This window comes from Euprymna scolopes, chromosome 2 (assembly GCF_053919585.1).
Source record: "Euprymna scolopes isolate OS-2025 chromosome 2, ASM5391958v1, whole genome shotgun sequence".
NCBI lineage: Eukaryota > Metazoa > Mollusca > Cephalopoda > Sepiida > Sepiolidae > Euprymna > Euprymna scolopes.
The window spans coordinates 162,023,821-162,035,151 of NC_136483.1; positions in this window are offsets into that span (position 1 = coordinate 162,023,821).

Here is an 11,331-nt window from a genome sequence, read left to right on the forward strand (position 1 = left end):
TAGAACATTAACTCTATAATAATATCTATGAAATCTGCAAGAATTAAAATATCATATTTAAACATACTTTATGACCGGGCTTTGTTGGGCGTTTGTGCTAGCTTAGATAAATACTTTTGCAGTTTTAACAAAAAAGCTACAATAATATCAGAGTGTCTCCATTTACACTGAACACCTCCAGAATACCAACATCAATATATTACATATGAATTAGTCCCCTGTGAAATTTCCACAGGTCTTGCTAGTAAATTAATTAATACATGAACACATAGCACAGAATAAACAACAAAACCTCTTTTAAAACAAAACAACAAAAGCTTTATTTTGGCGGTCAAAAATTGGACTGTGTCCACTTGAGAAAAAGGAAGAGCAGAAAGTTCTTTGGATGGCACAGGAAGGTAGAAGCTCTTTCTGCAGTTCCAGGTCAGCCACCAGTTATCTTCAGTGAAAATCGTGGACAAAGACAAGAGAGATTTTTTTTTTTTTTTTTACGCAGTGATCACCACTTATCAAGGCCCGGAAGTCACTCAGAGATAAGGGTTATTGTAAGTACATTACGTTAGTGTGGAGGTTTGATGGAGTGTTTACTTAAGGGGGCGGTTCATCAGGAATTTGTTAACATTGGACTTGAAGACATCCAAGTTGTAGATATGAGAGATGAGGGAGGTCTGTCTTCGATGCTTGCTGGGTTTTCTCTTCTGATCGATCGTGATCCCAAAGGGGGCTAAAGAAGTTTCTTAGGGGACAGATGGAATCAGTGCGCCCTACAAAACGATTGGTCAGTGTATGGCCGAATCACTTGGCATGGACATTGATTTGCGAGAGAAAATAAATCTTTATTTCATTTGGGACAGCTATATATTTATTTAAAGAAAATAATATATTTAAATGAATATTTACTTAAAAACAATAATTTTGTATTGTATTGACTTTTTAGACTTAGACATTCTGATTCAAATTTGCACAACGCTTACATCAAGGAAAAATATCTAATCAATATATAACGCTGTTGCATGCACTGCGCAGTACCAAATTATCTTGCTTATGGGTTAAGGGTTAGGTAGGGTGTTTGACACGAGGCTTAAAAGAGCCCAGATTTTGGAGAAATGATAGAATGTGTTTTTATTGCGATATTGGAGAAAAAAGTAATTTCTCAACAAAGTAAAGTGGACGGTTGGCCTCATGGAGTCTGGCTTGACACCTATCAACATATCGGCAGTAGGTTACATGTTTTATGTCAGCGAGGGACCCACCTGCCAGGAAGATTTGCTATGATGAGAAATAACTTGAACAAAGGAAAGAGAAAGAGAGAGAGAGGGGGGAGGAAAATTAAAGAGAGATATGGATTAAGAGAGAGAATGGGGGGCTTAGAAGAGAAGGAAAGTAAAAAAAAAAAAAAGGAAGAAGAGAAAATAGATCTTTATGTTTTTGTAACTGCTATATATTTATTTAAAGAAAATAATATATTTGAATAAATAAATATTTACTTTAAAATGATACTTCTGTATTGTATTGACTTTTTAAACTTAGAAATTCTGATTCAAATTTATATAACATCAAGGAAAAAATAGCTAATGCATGAAATTTGAACCATTGATATTAACAACTAATTTATAAAAAATCCTAAAATTTCAGGAGTATCTAAGTATTTTAAATAAATGCACATTTCTCAAAACTTAATTATTGTTGACATAAACATTTTACAAATTTCTAATTTAATCCTTTAGTTTCCATCCCTTTGGGGCACACCAGCCACCTACAAACGTCTTTATCGATAAAAACGAACTAGCTATAGTTGACAACTTTATCTATTTGGAAAGCTTCATAAACAAGAAAGGCAATATGGACTACGAGTTACAGTGCAGGATAAAAAAGGCATCAAAAGCATTTAATCAGTTTTGTAACATTTGGAAAAACAAAAGATTCATCCTCGGATTAAAGTAAGATTTCAGAACAGCAACTTAAAATCAGACAAGAGAGGAAGTTAGACACGTTGATTTCAAATGCCTTAAAAAGAATCTAGGGATCAAATGAGGCGATCAAAATATCAATCAAGACGGCAGAGGTCGCACTAATCAACAGCTTGTATCATCTCCATATATAATATTTTGATTGCAGAAATTCCCCTCTGGACCAAAGTACCGTAGGTTTGTAACAACAGTTGCCACATACAAATTTATTATTATTTATTATTATCTATTAGGTACTATCTTACGTTACTTTAGAATGCTATTTTAGACACATTGAGTCATTATAATAAAATCCTACATTTCATCTTAGGAGCAACACCATCACAATCGCAGCATCTTTAGAGAAAGTAGTTCCTAATTTTCCCCCAAAATATTAAGTCCTCCTACCTCCCCCAGTCAAGACCGGGAGAAAATATACATATTCTACAGATATTGTGCTTTCACTCTTTGTAAATGGATCATAAACTCAGGGACATAACATAATCTTTCCATTTTCCGATTCAAAATTAATAAATTCGCCCTCCTCAAATTCCGCCCATCCTTATTGGTTGAGAGATGGCAATTTGATTATTCCAGAATCCACTTCTTAATGCATAAGCGAACGCTCCAGAACTTTTCAAATATGGCGGCATTCTCTATAAAATGCAACTGTTTTAAAAAAATAAACCAAATATTAATATAATAACCGTTCATAAACAGAAATTGAAATATTGATAACTTTACACTTACCTATGCACACATTAACAACACGCCACTATCCCTCCTCCCCCCAAAACATAAACCTAAAAAAAATATGTACGGGTACCATTGTTTATTTTTCGGACCTTACACGATGCTATTTTTTTTTGTTTTCTTTTACTTTGTTTTATAACGGCGTTTTGTTTAGTTTTTTTAATCCTTTTTTATACTTTTTTTTACATTTACTTTTAATGCAGGCGATTTAAATTACTTACATATTTTCCTACGATTAGCTAGATTTCGATCATATTACATCTTTTCCACATAGGTTTTCCACTATGAGAGAGAAATAGAGAGAGATACATAAGTAGAGAGAGAAAGAGAGAGAGAGTTGGGAAGGATATATAGAGAAAGAGAGAAAAAGAGAGGGGGGAGAGATAGGAGAAATAAAAACTGGTGTAGATATTGTTCGCCATGAAATGTTCTTTTTATGCCAAAAAAAAACAACAAACATTTCACAACGTCAACATTATCTACACCAGTTTTTATTTCCTCTCTCTCTCTCTCTTTGTCTCTCTCTCTCTCTCTCTCTCTCTCTCTCTCTATATATATATATATATATATATATATATATATATATATATATATATATTAATCCCAACTCTCTCTTGCTTTTTAGATTTCTTTTTCTGCTGAAAAAAAACATCAAATATTCTACGGCGTCAATGTTATCTACACCAGTTTTTATTTCCTCCCTCCCTCTCTCTCTCTCTCTCTCTCTCTCTCTCTCTCTCTCCCTCGCTTTCTCGTTTTTTACATTTCTTTTTCTGTAGAAATAAAACACACATTTTGCGGTGTAAACTCTTCCTACAACAGTTTTTATTTCCTCTATCTCTCTTTCTTTCTCTCTCTCTCTCGTTCACTCACTTACTTTTTACATTTCTTTTTCTGCCGAAATAAAAAAAAAAAAAACATTTTACAGCTTCAACCTTATCTACAACAGATTTATCTCCTCTTTCTTTCTTTCTCTCTCTCCCTCCCTCTCTCTATCCCTCTCTCTCTTTCTCACTCTCTCCCTCCTTCTGCATATATTCTTCCGAACTCTCCTTCTCTCTCTCTCTCTCACTCTCTCACTTGCTCTTCTCTCATTCATTATTATTTCTCTTGCATGTTTCTGTGTCCATCTATTTGTTTTACCATGCAGCTCGCTACGATAAATTGCTAAAAAAAATTTTCATTCCACCTTTACTTACGTATTCACAGATTGTTGTGAAACAATAACTATAGGAGATGAGGATAACAGTCCACAAATAAATAAATATATAAACTATTTTTTTTTATTAATTAACTTACAGATATTTTTCTATAATGAAAAAGTAAACAACCGTTTGCCGCACTAATTCCTTCTTAAAAAAAATTAATTTTGTCTTCTTTTCTTTTTGGTGGGGGTGGGGGGGTTCTATTTACATAAACTGAGCCACAGCAATGCGTGGCCGGGTACGGCTAGTCATCAATAATATGAAACCGGTATCTGGGCTTGCTCGGACATACTTTAAGATTGTCCCTAAAGAGAATTGTTTACCAAGTGCTTCAGATTGAAAACAATGGTTCATTTTGACTACATTCAAACATTGTAGGATGTGGAAGATACTAAGTTTCCAACCATCTTCAGTCTTTTTCTGGAGGAATTTTAAGCACACATATATATCATCTATGAGTCTATCACCTATCAGTCTGTGTCGTTAACTACAAAAGACCTTTGATTTCTTACAAAGGCTTATATGAACAAAGCAAAATGGCTCAATGAAAAAGGCTTTTGCAGAGAGTATAGTAAATAAGACGACAAAACCTATTTCTAATATTCAAAACAGCTTTATTGAGTCATCTTAGTCGTCGTGTAAATAAAAAGGAATGGAAGAGAGGAGCTTATAGTACTTGATTAATTCTATAAGTATAAACGAAGACAAAATGTTAGCAAGTCCACATGATGTTTGTAGGTATATGGACCTTTAGTACTATCATCATATCATATGAATCTGAAAGTCCAATTGTTGGTATTGGTTTCCCCGATATTTTTCTAGTCAGAATTCTTCCTAGAAAGACATTGTATACTTGCGGAAGGGACCATGTGAAGGTTACCAACATTCTAAGTGAACGTTATATTTGTGAAACGAACTGGATTCGAACTTGAAACACCCAGGTCATCAATCCGTGTCATTAGCCACTTGGTCATCATCATCTCCCAACTATTAGAGAGGATTTCTATGAGGATTGAAGGAAAAATAACGTGAAGATTAAAAGAGAAAATAAGGTTAATAGAAGGATATGGTCCACTGCCCAAAAATCACATGGCTTACAAACAAGCTCCAGATTCTTGAGCCATTCCATTATTGCCAAATTGGTAGCAGCTCTACCAAATTTCTTAGATTAAAAAGAACATCTAACTCCATGTTTGCCATTTTTCCTGAGTTCATCATTATTATCATATCATATGAATCCGAAGATTCTGTTGTTGGAATTGGTTTCCTGATATTTTTCTAGTCAAAAATTTCTGTAGAAAGACATCAAATATTTACCAGAGGAAACATGTGAATGTTGCCAGTCTGTGTTTCTAACCACTCAACCACAGTTACCTCTCCCTTCCTGAATTGAAAAAAAAAATGAAGGAATTAACTCTTTTCAAATTGGAACCTCTTAACTTTAGTCAAACGTACTGAAAGTTTAAACACACGAGAACTACCAGCACTAAAGATGAATGCTAGAAGACCACACATTGGAGAGGAAAGTTCCAACTCTAGCTATAATGATTGACACTTCATACTCATTATGTAAGTTTATTGAACACCGCGAAATCTGTAAAAAAAATACCAGATTTACAAAAATGAAACAAGAGAATACATTTCAGTATAAATTTAAGAAAGAATTCTTGAAACTTTTTTTTTTTTTTTTACAAAGGAGTCACCACTTATCAAGGCCCAGAAATAAGAGATTTGTGTCAAATACCGAGTTGTCTCTCAGCGAGGTCGGCCATCGTTAATATGGGACGCAACTGTTCTTAGCTTCTTTCCCTACTTCCTGTTTGAGTCTGCAGAAAATGAAAAGAACAGCTGTTGCATACAGAGATGAGACGAGACCCAATACTTGGGAAGTTCACATCTATATATATATAAAAGCGAAAATGTGTGTGTGTATGTATGTATGTATGTATGTATGTATGTATGTCTCACAAACTCTTTCGCCACGGGTCACAGATTTTCACGAGATTGGTATCATTTTAAAGCTGGATCCTTCGCCCGACAAATATCGAAAAATTGGCCAAAAACATTAATTCCTTCACCCTAAAATCATCAGTTTTCTACAGGGAGGGGTCAGCAAAAACCGTCCTCTCATGACAAGTTTGCTTCTACGCATGTGCAAATGACGTCGGAACATGATTTAGTTTAAATATTAAAAAACGACCTAATTTTGTCAATGTTGTCTTAGCTCAGTTCATTAGAGCGCGGCCTCATTATCTAAAGGTTTTGGGTTCGAATCGGGGTGTGAGATGTCTCCTTTTTTTTTTCGATTCTTTAAATTTTAATATTGAAACAGGGTTATTTAAGCCATTTTTCACGTTCTATGTTTTTTTTTTGTTTTTATTGTTCAGTTTTTTTTTAAAGGAGTTTTAACATTCGTTTTTCTGCTTTTTTTTTCCATCACATTTGCGTTTTCTTTTTCTGTTTTTGTTTTTCCGATTTTTACATTTAACATCGTTTGTTTGCCTTACATTAGTTTTTTTTGTGTTTTTTTTCCATTTTTTAAAGTTTTGACATTTATTTTATACTAGCGGGGGTACCCGACGTTGCCTGGGTGTTTCGAGGTGTGTGTGCTCTTAAATAAAAAAGAAACCGGGGGGTGGGGGTAAAAAGTTTTGGTAAGTTGGTAGGATCGAACCTGAAGCCCTGAGGTGAAGTTTGAAAATAAAATATGAAAAAAACATGAACCGTTCGGCCAGCCAGAATGAGTTACTGAAAGCTGTTTGAATTTATTTAAGTAAGAACAAAATTGACAGGTGCCCGCACGGAAGTCGTAGAGTTAACATTTTGTGCGAGCGTTACAACGATGACGACGACGTAAGCAATAGCTATTCAGCAGTTAACATTTTCTGCGTGAACGTTTTTAATGAGGTCAATGACCAGGTTTGTTTGTTATAAGCGAAGTAAAAAAAAGAAAACATAAAAACGAACGTTAAAACTTAATTTTAATATTGAAACAGGGTTATTTAAGCCATTTTTCACGTTCTATGTTTTTTTTTTGTTTTTATTGTTCAGTTTTTTTAAAGGAGTTTTAACATTCGTTTTTCTGCTTTTTTTCCATCACATTTGCATTTTTCTTTTTTTTCTTTTTGTTTTTCCGATTTTTACATTTAACATTGTTCGCTTGCCTTACATTAGTTTTTTTTTGTGTGTGTTTTTTTTCCATTTTTTAAAGTTTTGACATTTATTTTATACTAGCGGGGGTACCCGGCGTTGCCTGGGTGTTTCGAGGTGTGTGTGCTCTTAAATAAAAAAGAAACTAGGGGTGGGGGTAAAAAGTTTTGGTAAGTTGGTAGGATTGAACCTGAAGCCCTGAGGTGAAGTTTGAAAATAAAATATGAAAAAAACATGAACATAAAAAAAACACAAAAAAAACTAACGTAAGCCAAACGAACGATGTTAAATGTAAAAATCGAAAAAACAAAAAAGAAAACAGAAAAACGAACGTTAAAACAAAAAAAACATGTGGAAAATGGTAAGTGGCTGTTGCAATAACACAAAATCATTTGCAACGTTTATTAAAAGATGTAGAGAGCATTGAAAATTTGGAAAGACTTGTCGCTCGGACTCCAGGAAACACCACAGGTTATTGTCAATGAGCGATCGCTAGTGATGACATGTGTGGAAACTCCTTGTAAGTAAATGATGATAATAATCTAGAAATAAAGAAACTTATTGTTTTAGTCAAACAGAAGAATGTGTTAAAAGATGTCAGTTTATGAATTTGTTATGAAATCGAAGTAGAATAAATGTAGTCACAGTATATCTATTTCTTTCATTTTTTTTTTTTTTTTTGCTTTTTCTTTTTTGTTTTTGTTTTTTTATTAAAAGATTTCTTTATGATTCATGCCATAAAAAAGACCTTTCCAATCGGATGTGAACACTATGGCGATACAACCAAAAGTGACAAAATAGCTTTCTGAATATAAACTCTGTACATCACTTTCTGGCTAATAGGATACCACCTACCTCACCCTCCCATATCCACATCCACTATTAGTAATTCTCCCACAACCATCAGCTTAATGCTATGCCCACAGACCACCTCACTCCTACTCACAGACATCCTGATTTTACAACTCTGGAGTGATACTTCCCTGCCCCAGAAAAATCTTTTTGTTTTTGTATACAAATTCCGTCACTTTTAGTATTATTTTCTGATTCATCTCACCAAAGTCGGTCTTTTTTCTTTAACCCTCAAGTGGAACTCTTTTGTCGCCTTCAAAGATTATTAAAGTAACATATTTCAATTCTTTTCTAATATACTGTTGTTGTTATACAGTATTCACCCTAGGCAGCTTGAACCGGCTTCTTCCGAAGAAGGAAGTGTCAAGGGAATATTACATTCACAAGCAGTTAGGAACACTCGTTTTGACTATGACATACCAGATTTATTATTCGAATTGAAGCAAGGCTGCTCAGATACTTCAAATGATATATATTCCTTTTCTGAGAACATCTATAATATAAATCTCACCTGCCTGTTTAAATGTATGTATGTATGTATGTATGTATGTATGTATGTATGTATGTATGTATGTATGTATGTATGTATGTATGTCTGCCTAAAACTTTTGATAGGAGTGACAGATTTTCACAAGATTGGTATCATTTTGAATCTTAAAATCTCGGATGGCAAATATCGAAAAATTGGCCAAATAATTAATTCCTTCACCCTCAACTGGGCACTTTTCTACAAGGAGGGGTCAATTTTTTGCGAGCCATTTTTGCAAGTCATCGTATCAGTTGGATTGACTTTGCCTAATTTTAACGTTCTGAACTTCCAATCGTGCCATGGAGTAGGGGTAAGACGTCAGATTTTCTTTCACTTTCTTTTCTACCTTCATGTCACAAGTTCGAGCCTGCCTGCTTACTACCACTTTCTCTTTTCCTCAAGACACACCCCCAAACATCCGGGCACCCAGGCTAGAATAAATAACAATTTTGCTAGACTCCAAATTCCAAGATTTTATTCATCTTATCAATAATATTTTTCCAAAACAAAAACTTAGGTACATTTCACAGACCTGTTTCGTTCATTAATAAACAACCAATACTTGTATTATTTGGATTATTCGGGTTAGGATTAGGGTTCGGACTACTGTTTTCATCTTGAATGTTATTCACACTAAATTTTGGTTGATGTAACCTCCAGCATTCTTCAGATGCATCTTGTCCACAACTAGAATAAATTTTATCTTCTTCCTCTGTGTGCATAACATCAAACATAATTTTCATGAACAGAGTTTCTTTCCAAGGATTTTTACTCTATGCAATGTGTTACCACAGGCTTGCTTTCCTGTTGACTACAATATGGTGATCTTCAAATCCAATCTCAACATAGACGTAGCATAATCATCTTCATAAATAATCAAATTTTGTTCATTCCGTTCATTTTTAATCCTCTCATAATATTCTTCATCATTCAACTGACAATTTATTCATCTCATTAATTATACTTGATTGACTATTAGCCATGATTAGTGGTAATATGTTAGTAAATAAATTGGCGCTTCTACACTATCAGAACAAAATTTTGTAGTTGATGAACGGAGGTTTCAAATAAAACGCAATGGTTTCTACTGATTTTTTTTCTTTTTTTGTCAGTTCTAATAAATTACTATGGTAGCTTTTAAATTATACAGTCGAAATTACCTGAATATTACTGAAACAACTTTAATTGTGTTAGCAGGTGAAAAATTGCGGCCATCTTGTTTTTATAAAATAAATCGAAATGGAACCATAAACAAGGAAAGTAACTCTAAATGTTTAATGTGAGTAGTGCAAAAAAAAATAACAAAATAAACCTACCATATATATAATGCTTCTGAGTTTGGTTTTCATTTAAGACTTTTTCATAATTGTTTAATATAAAAAAAACTGTTCGTCTAAAATTAAATAACGTAAGAATAACATATATACAAGTTTTTTGCAACTGCTGAAACTTTTCCTGAGTTTTCTAAGAATTATCAGGAGGAAATTACCTCCCTTTTAAACTCTCCTGTGTCTTGCATAGGCAAATACGATCGTTTTCTCCAAATCCTATTTTCTTTAATAAATAATTTTCTACCTTATCGATTTTTGCAATTTTTGGATATAAATCATCTTAAAAATATTAGGATTACATAGATACCATTGTTTTCATGTAAAATTCAGTATTACGATTTCTGAAATTTCGTTCTGATAGTGTAGAAGCGCCAATAATTTTTTTTCTAATGTAATATAGTTTTTGGAATTTATGATCAATTTATTTTTTACACATTCTTGTTTTTTTTTTTAAAAAGTAAAGTGATTGACTATAGTCGAAGACAACCTGAAGGCTCCTTTTTCTTACTGAAGTGTAGAGAAAGGTGCCACTCCTTTCCTGGGACTACTCTACTTATCATTAAGCAAGGGATCATAAAATACCATTTTGAGTCTTTGGTATAATGGGACTGAGGATTAAACCTTGGTCTCCTGGCCCATTAACAAACATTCTTACTATTATACTAAACTAGCAGGCCGCCCGGCATTATCCGGTTGTAAAATATGCTTAAATATGATATTTTGATTAATGCAGATTTTGTATTTATAATTATACTAGCCTAGGTGCCTGGCGTTGCCTGAGTGTTTGGAGGTGTGTGTTGAGCAAAAAAAAGTGCTAGTAGGCAGGAAAGAAACTTTTACTGTGAAGGAGGAAAAGAATGCGAAAAAAAAATGTGACAGCAAAGACGTCACGTCCATCACCAAACTGGAATTGGCGATGGTTTAAATTAAGTCTAGTCAATCAAAAAGATGGAATGACTTTTGAAAATATTGGTAAAGAAAGCGACCCCTCCCTGTAGAAAAGTGTCCAGTTGAAGAAATTAATGTTTTTAGCCAATTTTTTTATATTTGTCGTCCAAAGGGCCGAGCTTCAAAACGATACCGACCTTGTGAAAATCTGTCGCCTCTGTCGAAAGTTTTAGGCAGACATACAAACATACATACATTTAAACAGACAGGTAAGATTTATATTATAGACTAGCGAGGGGTACCCGGCGTTGCCCGGGTGTTTGGAGGTGTGTGGGGGGGGGAGGGTAAAAAAAGTAAGTATGAGGATCGAACTCGAATCCTTAAGGCAAAGTTGTAAATTAAAGTGTGAAAAAAAAACGTGCGACGTTAACTATTGCCCCACCGCGACATGCTAACGGAAACACGTTTGAATTTATTTAATTACTTGGATTTAGCAGGTGCCCATTTTAATGAGTTAATGAGGTAAAGTTTGACTGCGGGATTTCATTTACTGCTGAACGCTTTTTTTTTTTTCTCCCAAGATGTTATAGGAAAAAGACTATTTATCTTTCCGAAATCGAGCAAATTAAAGAGACAGGCGAGCTTCGTTGTTAACTGTGAGATATTACGATGTA